At 39.8% G+C, this 16566-nt stretch overlaps 1 protein-coding gene across 1 annotated transcript in view; it reads left to right on the top strand.

Moving 5' to 3' along the window:
• CCDC148 (coiled-coil domain containing 148) overlaps positions 1–16566 on the top strand; it is a 255718-nt gene that overhangs the window by 160620 nt on the left and 78532 nt on the right.

Here is a 16566-nt window from a genome sequence, read left to right as displayed (position 1 = left end):
CCCCTTTCTACTGCTACATGATATTTCATTATAGAACGAGGCTACCGTTTATCCCTTCTGTTAGTGGTTTACATTTACATTTCTAAAGTTTTGTTCTTGCACCTGTGCTGAAGCAGTCACTTGTCACATCAACTGGGGCACATGTGCACAGCTTTCTCTACAGTACACTGAGGAGGAGAATTAGGATTTCTATGCTTTCAGTTTTATATGCTTTTTTTCTTTATAAGGTATTATAAATTTTCTTTTTGACTTTTGCCAATGTGATGAATGTAAACAGTATCTTGGTGTCTTCAACTGGATTCTGCTGATCACTTGTGAGATTGAAATTTCCTCATACTTTATTGGGTGATTTCTTCCTTTGGGAATTGCTTATTAGTACTTTTTATCTACTTGTCTATTTTTCTTATTAATCTGTAGAAGTGCTTTATAAACTCTGGATATTATTGCTTTCCGTTTGTTATATAGGTTGCAAATTATTTTCTTTCATTGGACATCTGCCTTTACATTGGTCTGTAGTGTCTGTAGGTTCACGGAAATTTAAAGTGATCAAGGAATCAAAGTTATTAAACTTTCTTTAAAAGATATTTTATTTTCTTTTTTATTTTTTGAGAGAGATAGCAAGAGATAGAAAGAGAGAGAATAGTAAGCAGGCTCCAAACTCAGCATAGAATCTCTTGCATGGCTTGATCCCCTGCCCCCAGGATCATGACCTGAGCCGAAAACAAGAGTCAGACACTCAACAGACTGAGCCACCCAGATGCCCCTAAACTGTTTCTCTTTGTGAACTGTGCTTTCCTTTATGAACCATGACCTGGTAGTGAGAACATCTCTCTACAGAGTTTATGCTTCTGCTCAGGGCCCTACGCATTTTACTGGCTCAGGACCAGTGCATATATTAACTGTGAGATTTGGGACCAATTCTGTGAGGTTGGACTTAGCACTCATGCACAGCACCAGCCTGGGTTCTGCTGCTGACCCCTTCCCTGCTCTGGTCCCAAGCAGAAAGTCAGCTCCCTTGTCACTTCTGGGGAGTGGTCCTGGTGTGTCTCAGTCCCATTTGGTGTTTGGACAAGTTCTACAGGACTTCCTCTTTTTTAAGTGGCATGGTTCCAGCTCCTGTATATAAATCCCACACCTAATATTAAACACCCAACCACTAGCTCCTCAGGCCTGTTTCAGGCTCAGTTCTGCCCAAGGGCCCCTTGGCTTTGGCTCCCTCTTACTGCTCTGACTTTATGTTCCATCTTTATCTTCAGCACTGGGGCATTGTGTGTCTTTGTGTTATAGTTTGCCCCAAATTTCTATGTGTTTAAACTGGGAAAGGAGATTTCTTTAAAAAAATTTGTTTTAACGTTTTAATTTATTTTTGAGAGAGATAGAGCACAAGTGGGGCAGTGGCAGAGAGAGGCAGACACAGAAGCCGAAGCAGGCTCCAGGCTCTAAGCTGTCAGCACAGAGCCAGACCCGGGCCTCAAACTCGTGAGCTGCGAGATTATGACCTGAGCTGAAGTTGGACGCTTAACCGACTGAGCCACCCAGAGGAACCAACTGAGCCCCTAACTGGGAAAGGAGATTCTTTTTTTTTTTTTCATATATGAATTTATGTCAAATTGGTTTCCATACAACACCCAGTGCTCATCCCAAAAGGTGCCCTCCCATAACCATCACCACCCTCCCCTCCTTCCCCACCCCCATCAACCCTCAGTTTGTTTCTCATTTTTTTAATTTCTTTTTTTATTTTTTTTTCTTTTTTAATATATGAAATTTATTTCAGATTGGTTCCATACACACCCAGTGCTCATCCCAAAAGGTGCCCTCCTCATTACACCTCACCCACCCTCCCCCTCCCTCCCACCTCCCATCAACCCTGTTTGTCTCATTATTTTTTTTAATTTCTTTTTTAATTTCTTTTTTTCTTTTTTAATATATGAAATTTATTGTCAAATTGGTTTCCATACCACACCCAGTGCTCATCCCAAAAGGTGCCCTCCTCAATACCCATCACCCACCCTCCCCTCCCTCCCACCCCCCATCAACCCTCAGTTTGTTCTCAGTGTTTAAGAGTCTCTTATGCTTTGGCTCTCTCCCACTCTAACCTCTTTTTTTTTTTTCTTCCCCTCCCCCATGGGTTGCTGTTAAGTTTCTCAAGATCCACATAAGAGTGAAACCATATGGTATCTGTCTTTCTCTGTATGGCTTATTTCACTTAGCATCACACTCTCCAGTTCCATCCACGTTGCTACAAAAGGCCATATTTCATTCTTTCTCATTGCCACGTAGTATTCCATTGTGTATATAAACCACAATTTCTGGGAAAGGAGATTTCTATGTCAACTCAGACATACTGACCAAAGTTCTGGCTGCCTTTATATATACTACAAATCCAGACTCTCTTTGTTCTAACTGTTTTATATGCTGGAGACAAATTTTAGTTCTTTGGTGTTTAACAGCAGTTTGGCAGAAACCCTCCTATAGTTTCTCAAGTCAGAAGCTCCCCTGGCTTGAAGCTGACTGCTTTGTTAGCTGGTGCTCTGTTTTTCTCCATCCACCATCTTTCCTGCCTGGATTTCTCTTCTCATAAGTGAACAGCAGCAGAGATAGAGAAACAACTCCATGTATAAAACCCCATGTGAGGATTCTGAAGAACAGAGAATTCTCCTAATTTTTCTTCTCAGCAATTTTTCTGTTAGAGAATGATACTGTCTTTTTGTGGAGTAACATTTTAATTTGTATCCAATGCCAAAGTTTACCATGGTAGGTGCCCAGTTCTTTTCAAACTGATCTTTAAATCTGTGCTTTAAAACTCGAGTTGAACATAACATTCACAGTTTTCATAGTTTTATCCCAAGACTCAAGGAAAGTTTTGAGTCATAGGCTGTTAGGTGATAATGGTAATATTTCAGAAGCATCTCTTCACTTTTAAAATTATTGTCATGATAAAATCAAAAGATAAAGTCTTTCCATAAACTATCCCTAGGAGCTATTGTAAGAAACAAAATTACTGTGCTAGGTGAACCTTAAAGCGCCCGATATGTAATATTGGTCCCAGTGCTCCCCTTTCACTAGACGTGACTCTTTGGGTGGCTTGGAGAACATAAAAACTACTCTGCATCACAGCATTTTAAGATGTTTTGTTGCTGCCTGGTGCCTGGTGTTCTATGGGATCAAAGCAAGGATAGTTTCAGCCTCACTCTCAAAACAGAGATTTCAACCAAGGCTCACATAAAAAGGAGACCTAGTCCTTCCTTAGTCTAGCATGTCACAATTCTCTCCCAGTGTGACCAGTTCCTAATCTATCATTGAAGCTCTCCACATTGTAGAGCTGAGGGATGGAGCATGATCAGGGAAGTCAGAATAACTTCACCAGCCATGGTCCACCAGCCCTGTGACCTTCTGCCTTACCTCAGAGATGTTTCTGGGGAGGAAGCTATCATTTTGTGATCTCGTAGCCTCAAGTGACATCATATCAGTAAATATCGATAGACTCAGCCTTCCATAAAAGCTTGGCATGTAGGTGGTCTCCCTTGTCCTCAGGTAATGTGGCAAATACTCAGAATTATATTCATCCCACAGGTAACCAGGGAAGAGGAGAAACAGTTCTAAAATAAAAGAAGGTAGGCTATCATAAACAGAATGTAGGCTAGAGGGCTAGAACACTGCTTCTCAGAAGATTCGAGAAGCTCTGTGCTTAGGAGGGAATCCAGAGTACCTTCTCAATTCAGATCAAGGCTATTCTCTCAGTGTGGGAGTCTGTGGGTTCTTATGAGAACAATTTATCATGCAATCTCTTTCCCAGTGTTTCTTAATCTAATAATATGCTGATCTAAAGAGCTACAAGTGGTGGGGGGTGGGGGGAAGGTAGACACAGAAGAATGATAAAAAAGTAATAATAATTCCCAGACTATAAAATCTACTTCTTCAGGATTGTTGGGATATAAAGGGGCCAATGGATAATGGCCAATGGGTCTGTGACAGGCAGGCTCCTAAGATGGTCCCAGAGGTTTCCTGCCCTCCTGGAATACATATCCTAATCACCAGGACAATAAATGCTGCAGGTTAGGTTATATTATATGGCACAACCTTGAGAAAGGAAAATGACCTGGATGGAGATCAGAGTTTGAAAGTACAGAGTTTTCTTTGGTCACAAGAGGGGTCGGCAGAGATTTGAAGCATGAAAAGGACATGACTCAGCATTTTGGCTTGAAGATTGAGGGGGTCACATGGCAAGGAATGTGGGTGGACTCTAGGAGCCAAGAGTGGCCCTGGCTGACAGCCAGAAGGGAAATGGGAACCTGTAACCTATAGTCCTACAGCTATAAGGAACTGAATTCTGCCAAAAACAAGAATGAGCTTGAAAGCATATTTTTCTCAGGTCTCCTAGGTGGTTCAGTCGGTTAAGTGTCAGACTCTTAATTTTGGCTCAGGCATTATCTCATGGTTTGTGAGTTGGAGCCCTGCATTAGGCTCCATGCTGACAGTGCAGATTCTGTTTGGGATTCTCTCTCTCCCCTTCTCTCTGCCTATCCCCCACTCACACACGTGCTCTCTCACTCTTTCTCTCTCTCTCAAAAAACAAAAACATTGGGGCGCCTGGGTGGCTTAGTCGGTTAATTGTCTGACTTCGGCTCAGGTCATGATCTCCCAGTTTGTGGGTTCAAGCTCTGTGTCAGGCCCTGTACTGACAGCTCAGGGCCTAGAGACTGCTTCAGATTCTGTGTCTCCGTCTCTCTCTGCCCCTCCCATGCTCATGCTCTGTCTGTCTCTCTCTCAAAAAATAAACATTAAAAAAATTTAAAAAAAAAAGCAAGCAAGCAAGCAAGAAAATATTTTTCTCTAAAGCTCCCAGATGAAAACTCAGTTTTGTCTACACCTTGATTTCAGTCTTGGGATGTCATGGGCAGAGAGCCCAGCCACAACATACTGGACTTCTGACTTATAGGAGTCTGAGCTCAAAAGTGAGTGTTGTTTTAAGCTGCAAAATTGGTGGTTATTTGTTACACAACAATTTAAGAAAACTAGTACAGTTTTTGGTATTTAGAAGTGAATTGTTGCTATAACAATACCTAAAAATGTGAAAGTAGCTTTGGAGTTGGCAAGTGGGAGGAAGCAGGAAGAATTTTGAAGAACATGACAGAAAAAAAGACAGGAATGCCTTGAACTGACTTAGCAGAAATGTGAATGTTAAAGATGTGGCTGGTGAGTCTCAGAAGGAAGCGATGAGCATACTATTGAAAGCTGGAGAAAGGAGGATCACTGTTATGTGGTGGCAGGAATCAATTCTGTGCTGCAGTTAGTTAGAAAACTTTCCTGAGTAATGAACTCCATAGGTGATGAACTAAGAAGATTTCCGAAGTGTTGAAGATGTCACCTGGGTTTTTTTGCTACTTATAGTAAAAAGGAGAGATTTGATGGTTTGGGAAATTCTCAACCTATCTAAATGGCAAAAGACTCTAGAGTTCAGAGATTATTGCTGTCATCATACCATAGAGAAAAGGCTGAAAGTATGAATATACAACCCTTTGTTATAGCCTCGAAAAGATCACAGGGACAGAGTATTCAGTCATATAAAAGACCCTTCCAAGAGATTAAGGGTGTTTCTCATAGATCTTCTCAAACTAGAGAGCCTCTGGGAAGTTTAAGGGCAATTTCTCTCAGCCACCTCAAGGGAAAACCAAGGAAGAGAAAGGATTATCTTGAAAAGACCTGTCAGTGTGTGGCTTTTGTCTAATGGAGTAAATTCCCATAAAATCTGCAAAAAGCTCACTTGTTTCTTGAGAAAATTTTATCAGAAACACTTCCAGCTTGGACTGAGACAGAGTGAGTATGAAATGAAAGGAGGCTCATAGACCTCCTAAAATTCTAGTGGCAGGAAGCAGAAACTTGGAATTCCTAACACTTCTGCCGCTGGACCAAAGCCACCTACCTAGGGTCAGGAAAAGCTTCTCTTCACTTCTCACCATGTTATACATAGAGTAGTTATATCAGCTCCCAGTAAGAAATATTGATGGTAAGATTGTGTATAAACTCAAAGGGGCCACTAAAGGTCCAATAGGACAATCATTCATCCATTTATTTATTCATTTATTCAATAAGTATGTACCAAGCATCTTTAATATGACACACATTATACCCAGTCCCTCATGCAATTATAAGATGCCCCACTCAAACAGAAATTGCCCCTTTTCTGGTATCTTTTTAAAGGGATGTGTTTACCTGCTCCACCACAAAGATAATATGTGATTCTTGGCTAGGTCAGTAGAAGCTTTTACTACTAACAAAGAAGGGTTTATTTTAGCTTCAAACTTAATGAGTGTAACAAAAGGGCTAATAGAACAAAATTAAAAATTCAAAATGGAGTGAACTATATAGAGTTTACAATTAGTTAAATTAAGCATGACTACATATAGTAAATTAAATATATATGCATATATACACAGTATTTACAAATGGGTATATTTTTGTACCCCCCCCACACACAATTATAGTGTGACTTTCCTGTCTCTCTCAGTGGGTAGTGATAGCTGAAGGAGATCAGGACAGTGCCTTTGCCCTCATTCATGCCTAGACCTCCTCTTCTATTATTTCCTGGTCCTGTATCATCAAACCATACTGTGGGCATCTATCCTCATGTGATGGCCCATGCTACTCTGAATGCTTCCTAGTGTGCATCCTCTTATGCCAATGAAACTTATTAGTTTTGCTACAGTTGATCAAGGTCCAGGCCTTCGCATATGAACTTTTTGCCCTGACTGACTCTAGTAAGGTTCATCAACTATCCATTAATTTTTCTTTGTGTTTGGGTCTTTAATTGCTCCCGTATACGTTTGCATACTGCATGATACAGAACTGTCCTATGCAATTTCCTTCAAATGCCTGTGACTGATTATCTTTCATTTCCAGTGAATGCTCTGCTATTGCTGAGGGAGGGGGATATAGATTTTGATGATTTAGGTAGTGGAAAAAAGGACCTTTAAGATCAGAGCGCTGCCTGGAAAACATCCCCTGACAGAGACGCCTCTGAGATGGCACCTTGTAGTCTAGACCCTGTATTTCTTCCAGGTCCTTTTGTCTCATGCTGCTCCTTCTCAACCTTGATGAAAGGAGTGGTGTGTGTGTGTGAGAGAGAGATTGTGATCTAAATGGATCCCACTTAGACTAAAATGACTTAAGCTATAAATATTGTAAATTTATGTAATATATCACTGAGGACTGACTGAGTTGTGAACATACAAAAAAAAACAAACAAACCCCACAGCATTCATCAACATAGTAATGCAATGACATTCAGTTGATTTAAAATGGGCTTACAGCACTCTTTACATTTTCATAAAATGGAGACTATGAAATATAAAAACTCATTGATGCCTTGGACCTTGGAAATATGTCTTTGAAATTCTCTGAACTCCAGTTTGATCTCTGCTGTAACTACACCCACCTAAATCTCTCACTGCAAACATCTACTTTTCAAAGGAACCACCTGCCACTAAAGCCAAACTATCCCCAGCTGGTTGAGTCCCAATCTGTTGAATTACTTCCCACCCTCAGTTTTGTGGTTCTCTCAATTACTAACTCCTCGAAGTGTGAAGTTTCAGTAAAAGTTTGAGGGGGTGTTTGTCTTTTATTGTTTCTTTTATTTGGGAATCTGATGAACATGGGAACTATCAAACCTAATAGGATATTATAATTAAAAGGAGAAGATAGTTATATTTTATATAAAAATGACTCCAAATAAACTGGGGGTCAGAGTTTATTTTCTGAAAAAATTTTTTTTTCAACGTTTATTTATTTTTGGGACAGAGAGAGGCAGAGCATGAACGGGGGAGGGGCAGAGAGAGGGAGACACAGAATCGGAAACAGGCTCCAGGCTCTGAGCCATCAGCCCAGAGCCCGACGCGGGGCTCGAACTCACGGACCGCGAGATCGTGACCTGGCTGAAGTCGGACGCTTAACCGACTGCGCCACCCAGGCGCCCCTATTTTCTGAAATTTTAATATTAGTCCTCTGGTTTTTTTTTTATATGAAACTTATTGTCAAATTTGTTTCCATACAACACCCAGTGCTCATCCCAACAGGTGCCCTCCTCAATGCCCATCACCCACTTTCCCCTCCCTCCACCCTAATATTAGTCCTCTGAATAATATTAAGTAAAGAAAGTAATGTAATATGGGAGGTTTAATTTTCCAAAAGAAGTCAAGGATTATATAATTTAAAAATATTCATAACATTCCTTATTTTGTTATTAAAATTTAGAAATGAACATTAATGTAAGCTTATTAATTAATGGATTCTAACATTCTAATATGAGACTGAATATAGAGTCAACTCTCAGTATGAATCAGCAGGTGGCATAAAGATAGGATGGTAGTCCAAGAACCTCAATTTTCTAGTGTCAACTGTCTTTTAAAAGTGAAAGTTTCTAGGTGATGTCACCAGGATGGTGACCTAGTTTGTTCCTGACTTCATTCCCTCTCAGAAAAGGAACAACTGATTTCTATTCCAGAACAAGACAGCACTGGGAGAATACTAGAACATGGGGGTGAGGCTGAAACAGCCCCTTACACCAGAAACCATGACAGACTGCATTAGAAGGGTAAGAGGCTACACATTGACACTGCATTGCCTCTCCCCCTATGACAGTGCAGCACCACACAGGTCTCCCTTGAGCCTCCAGTTTGTCTTGTGGAAAAAGGCCAGGGGGAGACAGCCAGCCTCTCCCAGCATTGTGGGTCATTTTGTGGGAGCCCCTCCTCTGATCTCATACAACACGGATTGCAGGGAATCATCAGGGGCCCAGCCACTAGGCATCTGTGATGGAGAAGGTGTGTGTGTGTGTGGAGGGGGGATGGGCTTGCAGCAACCAGCACACAGGTCTTGGCAGACTGAGTTCATATCTGCAGTGTCCACATTGTAATCCCAACCAGCAGTTTTACTCATCTGCAATACCAAACTGGGGGTGCAGATCTGTCTAATTTGGATCCTCAAATAAGGAGTTTTGCAAGTCCTAGAGCCTGGTCTGTTTATGCCCAGTCAGGGTGCTGAGTCACAGCCTCACCCCTTGGAAAGTGTCTCCTAGTCCCATTTGACCAGATGGGATTATAACAACTTCTGGAAGCTGTGTGGTCCAGTGGCACTGAGAGGTGGGTGGAAAGAGCTGATAGCCCCCAGAGCAAAGCCGGTACAGAGCATGGAGCTTCCTGGGCTATGCACAGACATGGGGATTAATTTATAGACAAGTCTGAGGGTAACTACTGGACAGTCAGAACTAGAGGGTCTGTTTGGGCATTTGAGCGCCGCCTGGAGTATCCCCTCCTTCTCACATTCAGGCAAGGGTGCTGAGACATAGCCCTACCTACTATGGAAAGTGTCTTCCAGCCTCATCTGCCCAGAAGGACTGGTGAAAACACCTGAGAGCTGTGTGGCCCAGTGGTATTTGAGTTGAGAGAAGGGCAGCAGAGCTGATAGTTCAGAGAACAAAGGCAGTAGCTAGGGAAACTGGGGTGGCGGTTGGCTTCGGTTAAGAAAACAAACAGAGATTTAGAACTGCTTCTCTCACTGTGCCAGGGAAGGGAATTTAATTCGTAGCCCTGCTTATCACTGAATATAACCTTCAGCCTGTACAACCAGGGAACTTAACCAGAGCACATAAGAAGCTGCATAGATGATTCAACAGCCCTACATGCAATGGCACCTGAACAGAGAGCACAGCCTGTGGCTTCCCTTATCTGCAGAGCAAACTGGTTGTCTCACTTGACCAGGGAATTCAATGCACAACCAAGCCTCATTTGGTTTCCCAAACAATAAGCTATACAGGCCCTGGGCCCTGTCCTACTGCCCTGCCAGTGCAGGGAGGCTAACTCATAGTTCCATCTATTACTGAATATTGTACCCAATCCTAACCATCTAGTAAGCCTGGCCAGAAAATTCAGACAACCATGGAGCCATCCTACAGCCACACTTGTATAGGGAACCAAGCCAGTAGTCCTAATTAAATGTTCTCAGCCAATAACAACCCCCCACCCCAATCCCTGTCCTCAGAACTTGAACAATTCCCTCACACAAAAATAGCCCGTAATATCAAACCCCACCTTCCCAAAGGCATTACTAGCAAACAGACTCAGAAACCCAAACTGAGCTGACTGGTGAAGAACTATCTCTGCCAAAGCAAACCTGTATAGTCTGCAACAGGAGCCCCATTACTAAAATGCATAAAAACCAACATAGGGAATCAGGGATTATGAAAAATCAGGTAAATATGACACCACCAAAAGAAACCAATAAAACTCTAAAGATAGGGAGATCTATGAACTCTCAGAAAAGAAATTCAGAATAACTCTCTTAAGGAAGTTTAGTGAAGTACAAGAAAACACAGACAACAAAACAAAATTAGGAAAATGGTACATTAACAAGGATATAGCAACCATCAAAAACAAATAAACAAGCAAACAAACAAGCAAACAAAAAACCCACCCAAACCCAAACAAACAGAAATCCTAGAGTTGAAAATATAGCAACTGAATTGAAGAATTCAACAGAGAGTTTCAGAAGTAGACTCAACTATTCAGAAGAAAGATTCAGCAACTGAGAGGGTAGGACATTGAAAATTACCTAGTTAGAGGAGAAAAGAAAAAAATGAAAAAGAGTATTAGAATATAAGGAGAAAAAGAAGTAAAAGTGTAGAATGTATTAATTCTATCGAAGTCGTCAGTTTAAAATAGGGTGTTATAAGTTTAATATATTTTATGTAAACCTCATTGTAACCGCAAAGGAAAATCTTGTAGTAATGACACAAAAGAATGTGAAAAAGAAATCAAAGAGTATCAATACCAAAATACAGCAAAACTCAAAAAAAATAAGGGTAAGAAACAAGGAACAATGGATCTACAAAATAACCAGAAAACGATTAACAAAATGGCCATCAATAGTAAGTTCTTACCTATCAAATATTTACTTTAAATTTAACAGATTAAACTCTCTAATCAAAAGATATATAATGACTGAGTGGATTTAACAAAAAAAAACCAAAAACCCAGACCCAATAATATGCTGCCTACAAGAGACTCACTTCAGCTTTAAAGAGACACATAGACTGAGAGTGAAGGGGTGGATAGAGACATTTCAAGCAAATGGTAACCAAAGCCAATCAGCCAAGCAACAACAACAACAACAACAACAAAAGATCAAACACAAACAAAAAAAACCCAAAGTAGCTATACTCATATCTGATAAAATAGACTTTAAGCTAAAAATGATAAAAATAGACAAAGGTTATTATATAATGATAAAGTGTTCAAGACATCAAGATGATATAACAACTGTAAAAATGTAAATATTTACATGCCCAACATTGGAGCACCTAAATATGTAAAGCAAAAACTAATAAAGCTAAAAGGGGAAATAAACAGTAATGCAATAATAGTTGGGGACTTTAATACTCCACTCTAAACAATAAGTAGATTTCCAAGTAAAATCAATAAGGAAACAGTGGATTTGCACAATACTATAGGACAAATGGACCTAGCAGACATATACAAAACATTCTCTTCAGCAGAATACACATTCTTCTAAGAGCACATGGAACATTTTCTAAGATTGATCTTAAGTTAGGCCACAAAACAAGTTTTAGCAAATGTAAGAAAGTCAAATATTAATAAAATGAAAGAAAAGGATTGTATGATCATCTCAATAGATGCATGAAAGCATTCAGGCAAAAATTCAACATACATTCATGATAAAAACTCTTAAATCAGGCAAAGAAAGAACGTATCTCAATATAATAAAGGCCATATGTTGGGATCTGTGCTGAGCATGGAGTCTTCTTGGGATTCTCTCTCGCCCTCTCTTTCTGCCTCTCCCTCACTTATGCTGTCTTCAGAATAAAAAAGATTTTATTTTATTTATTTTATTTATTTATTTTTTTTTAAAATTTTTTTTTCAACGTTTATGTATTTTTGGGACAGAGAGAGACAGAGCATGAACGGGCGAGGGGCAGAGAGAGAGGGAGACACAGAATCGGAAACAGGCTCCAGGCTCCGAGCCATCAGCCCAGAGCCTGATGCGGGGCTCGAACTCACGGACCGCGAGATCGTGACCTGGCTGAAGTCGGACGCTTAACCGACTGCGCCACCCAGGCGCCCCAAAAAAGATTTTTTTTAAAAAGGGGGCACCTGTGTGGCCCAGTTGGTTAAGCGTCCAATTCTTGGTTTTGGCTCAGGTCATGATCTCATGGTCATGAGATCGAGTCCCACATCAGCTTCTACACTGAGCATGGAGCCTGCTTGGGATTCTCTCTCTCCTTCTTTCTCTGTCTCTCCCCCACTCACACTATCTCTCTCTTAAAATAAATAAATAAACATTAAAAAAAGAGACAAGCCCATAGCTAACATCATACTCGATGGTGAAAGGATGACAGCTTTTTCTGTAACATCAGGAACAACACGGGATTCCCATTCTTGCAATTCTATTCAGCATAGTACTAGAGGTCCTAGGTAGAGCAATCAGGCAATGAAAGTGGAGAGAAGAGAAGGGAAGGGAAGAGAAGAAGTAGGGAAGGGTATCAGGATTGTAAAGGAAGAAGTAATAGTGTCTCCATTTGCAGACAACATAATTTTATATATAGAAAATCCTAGAGAATCAACCAAAAAGTGTTAGATCTAATCATTGATTTTAGTAAAGTTGCAGGATACAAAATTAATACAAAAATTAATAGCATTTCTATACAGTAAAAATGAAAATTTTAAAAATGAAGAAATCAATCCCATTTACAGCAGCATCTAAAGCATCAAAAACTATAAAGTACTTAAGAACAAATATAACTGGGGTCCCCTGCATGGCTCAGTCAGTTAAGTGCCTGACTTTAGCTCAGGTCATAATTTCACGATTCATGAGTTTGAGTCCCACATCAGGGTTTCGGATCCTGTGTCCCCCTGTCTCTCTGCCCCTCCCCTGCTTGACCTTTCTCCCTGTCTCTCTAAAAATAAATAAATAAACTTAAAAAATAGAACAAATTTAGTTAAAGAGGTGAAATCTCTTCATACTAAAAATTACAAGACACTGATGAAATATATTGTGAAGACACAAATAAATGGAAACGTATTTTGTGTTCATGGGTTGTAAGAAGTAATATTGTTGATATGTACTGAAAGCCATCTACAAATTCACTATCACTATCAAGAGTCTAATGGCATTTTTTACAGAAGTAGAAAAAACACTCTTAAAATGTATATGGATCCACAAAAACCTTGAAGAGCCAAAGAAATCCTGAGAAAGATCAAAGAAAGAGTTATATAATACTTCTTGATTTCAAGCCATGCTATAAAGCTACAGTCATGAAAACAGTATGATACTGGCATAAAAACAGACAAATAGACTAATGGAACATAATAGAAAGTTCAGAAATAAACTGAACCCTCAATGGCCAACTAATACTTGAGAAGAGAGCCAAGAATTCTCAGTGGAGAAAATACAGTCTCCTCATTAAATGTAGCTGGGATAATTGGATATTCACATGTAAAAGAAAGAAATTGGAACCATATCTTATACCACTCACCAAAATTAACTCAAAATGGATTAAAGACTTAAATATAAGATCTGAAACCATGAAACTCCTAGAAGGAAACGTAGGAACAAAGCTCCTTGACATGGGTCTTAGTAATGATTTTTCAGTGTGATACCTGAAGCTCAAAGCAACAAAATAAAAGATAAACAAGTGGGACTACATCTAACTAAAAAGCTTCTGCAATCAAAAGAAACAACCAACAAAGTAGGAAGACAACCTAAGTAATGGGAAAAAATATTTGCAAACCATACATCTGATGAGGGGTTAATATCCAAAATATATACAGAACTCATACAACTTAACAACAAAAACAAAACAACCCAATTTTTAAAATGGACAATTTTAAAGGATCTGAATAGACATTTCTCCAAAGAAGACATATAAAGGCCACAGGTACATGAAAAGATGCTCAATCACTAATCATTAGGGAAATACAAATTAAAACCACAATGCGATATCACCTAATGCTCATTAGAATTGCTATCATCAAAAAGACAAGAAATAAGAAACACTAGTGTAGATGTGGAGAAAAGGGAATCCTTGCACACTGGTAAGATTATGGATTGGTGCAGCCACTATGGAAAACAGTATGGAGGATCCTCAAAAAAAATAAAAAAAAAAACTAGAACTATCATATAATCTGGCAATTTCATTTTTGGGAATATATCCAAAGGTATCATAAACACTAACTCAAAAAAATATCTGGACCCTCATGTTCAAAGCAACATTACATATAATAGTCAAGACATGGAAACAACCTAAGTATCCATCAATGGATGAATGAATAAAGAAGTTGTGGTACACTCAGATATCACCTCACGCCAGTCAGAGTGGCCAAAATTAACAAATCAGGAGACTATAGATGCTGGAGAGGATGTGGAGAAACGGGAACCCTGTTGCACTGTTGGTGGGAATGCAAACTGGTGCAGCCACTCTGGAAAACAGTGTGGAGGTTCCTCAGAAAATTAAAAATAGACCTACCCTATGACCCAGCAATAGCACTGCTGGAAATTTACCCAAGGGATACAGGAGTACTGATGCACAGGGGCACTTGTACCCCAATGTTTATAGCAGCACTCTCAACAATAGACAAATTATGGAAAGAGCCTAAATGTCCATCAACTGATGAATGGATAAAGAAATTGTGGTTTATATACACAATGGAGTACTACATGGCAATGAGAAAGAACGAAATATGGCCCTTTGTAGCAACGTGGGTGGAACTGGAGAGTGTGGTGCTAAGTGAAATAAGCCATAGAGAGAAAAACAGATACCATATGTTTTCACTCTTATGTGGATCCTGAGAAACTTAACAGAAACCCATGGGGGAGGGGAAGGAAAAAAAAAAAAAAGAGGTTAGAGTGGGAGAGAGCCAAAGCATAAGAGACTCTTAAAAACTGAGAACAAACTGAGGGTTGATGGGGGGGTGGGAGGGAGGGGTGGGTGGGTGATGGGTATTGAGGAGGGCACCTTTTGGGATGAGCACTGGGTGTTGTATGGAAACCAATTTGACAATAAATTTCATATATTGAAAAAAAAAAGTCGTGGTATATATACACACAATGGAATATTATTCAGCCATTAAAAATGAGGAAATGTACCATTTGCAACAATATAGATGGACTTTGAATGCATTATGCTAAGTGACATAAGACAGATAAAGTGAAATCATATGTTAAGTGTAGTCACAGAAAGTAATTATACTAAGAGAAGTCAGACAGAGAAAGACAAATACTATATGATCTCACTTATATGTGGAATCTTAAAAAAAACAAACTCTGAAAAAGAGCTCAGACTTATCACAAGAGAGGGGGTGGCAGGAGGGGAAATTGGAGGAAGACAGTCAAAAGGTACAAACTTTCAGTTATAAGATAAATACGTAACAGAGATTTAATGTACAACATGGTGACCATAGCCAACAGTACTGTATAGGAAAGTTGTTAAGAGAGTAAATTAGAGAGAGAGAGAGAATGACACAGAGTGTGAGTGGGGGAAGGGCAGAGAGTGAGGGAGACAAAGAATCTGAAGCAGTCTCCAGGCTCTGAGCTGTCAACACAGAGCCCAACGTGGGGCTTGAACCCACAAACTGAGATCATGATCTGATCTGAAGTCAGACACTCAACCAACTGAGTCACCCAGGTGCCCCTGTCAGGACACAGTTTTAGGAAAAAGTCAGATGGGGGGGGGGGGGAAAGCAGCCTGGGTCATCAAAAGCCAGATAAATGATTCTCTGTAAGAGATTTTCCAATAGATAGTTAAAAAAAATTTGTTTTAATTAACTCAAGGTATCAATTTTTTTTACAGTTTCTATGTCTTGGTTATTCATGGTAATTTGACTTAATTAACAGACATCTGTATAGTGCTTGCTATCCCAATTTCTCTGCCACTACCATTTCTCTCTTCTCTTCTAGATCTTTCCTATTAACCTACAAATATGCCATTATGACTTCTATTTTAAAAAAACTACTCTTCCTTTACCCCACACACCCTCCCTTAGAAACTGTACCATTCTATGGCCTACACACTGTTTCCAACTTCTTTCCACTCATTCTCTCTTGAGCTATTTTGTCCCTCCACTCCAGCCAAGCTGTGCTCGCCAAGGTCATCATTGATCTCCATGTTGTTAATTTCAGGAGTCAGTTCTCAGTCCTTACTTTACTTGAACTATTAAAAGGAAGTGATCACTCCCTCCTCCTTGGATATTGGGCTTCCAACTTAATACTTGGCTTGTAGGAGGCCATTTTCTCTTTGCTCTTTTATCTCACTTCATTCTTTTACCTCACTGATTTCTCTTTCTCAATAAATATGGATGAATCCTCCTCACCATTCTGACTTCTAGGCCTTGGAGTGTCCCAGCGACTCAGTCCTAAGTATATATACTTCTTGGGTGATCTCAATCAATGCAAAATTACTTATATGTCATTTATATGCTGACAAATAACAACATCTCTGGTCTAGACTTCTCTCCTGAACTCCAAATTTACACATCCCACTGCCTCAAATCTAGTATG

The sequence above is a fragment of the Lynx canadensis genome, chromosome C1 (assembly GCF_007474595.2).
Source record: "Lynx canadensis isolate LIC74 chromosome C1, mLynCan4.pri.v2, whole genome shotgun sequence".
In the NCBI taxonomy this organism is placed as follows: Eukaryota; Metazoa; Chordata; class Mammalia; order Carnivora; family Felidae; genus Lynx; species Lynx canadensis.
This window is presented reverse-complemented; position numbering and strand designations above follow the sequence as displayed.